General features: G+C 46.1%; 1 protein-coding gene and 1 pseudogene across 6 annotated transcripts in view; both read left to right on the forward strand.

Annotated features, from left to right (window-relative positions):
* LPP (LIM domain containing preferred translocation partner in lipoma) overlaps positions 1–519 on the forward strand; it is a 696418-nt gene that overhangs the window by 373087 nt on the left and 322812 nt on the right. The window lies entirely within an intron of this gene.
* The window catches only part of LOC143648807 (elongation factor 1-gamma pseudogene), a 31142-nt pseudogene continuing 31006 nt past the window's right edge, over positions 384–519 (forward strand).

Genomic DNA, 519 nt, shown 5'->3' on the forward strand with positions numbered 1-519 from the left:
AAACCTGATCTCTTTTTTCAGCTTCTTTAACAGTTATTGTATATAGCAATGCTGACTTTTGGAGCTGCTGAACTCCATCTCTGAGTCTTATGTGTCACAGAGGTACCCAAAGTTCTAAGAAAATACCAGGTTATACCCATATAGCATAGTATCTCGGAATTTAGAAATAATGCTTTAAGCTGGCAGGCTTTTTTTTTTCTCTCTGTGGAATTACTGTGGTCACTGGGACCCTGGAAAACTGGAGGACCTTAAAGGCACTCTCCGGGTGTGATCCACATGCTCTCTGCACCACCTCACTTCCACTTTGGCCAAATAACTGCACTCCAGAATTTCTTCTCAGATATTTTGCCTGCAAGCTTCTAGACTTTGAGGGTGACGATGGAATGTGGGTGTTTGACAGCATCACCAGTGCCTGCTATGTGAGCCATGAATTTCAGTTGGGAAGTCCCCAGAGGCAGCAGCCCAGGTGGTACAGTTGGGTGAGCTTGGCTGCCAGCCACATAGCACCCCTAACCCCAG

Source organism: Tamandua tetradactyla, chromosome 10 (assembly GCF_023851605.1).
Source record: "Tamandua tetradactyla isolate mTamTet1 chromosome 10, mTamTet1.pri, whole genome shotgun sequence".
Taxonomy (NCBI): Eukaryota; Metazoa; Chordata; class Mammalia; order Pilosa; family Myrmecophagidae; genus Tamandua; species Tamandua tetradactyla.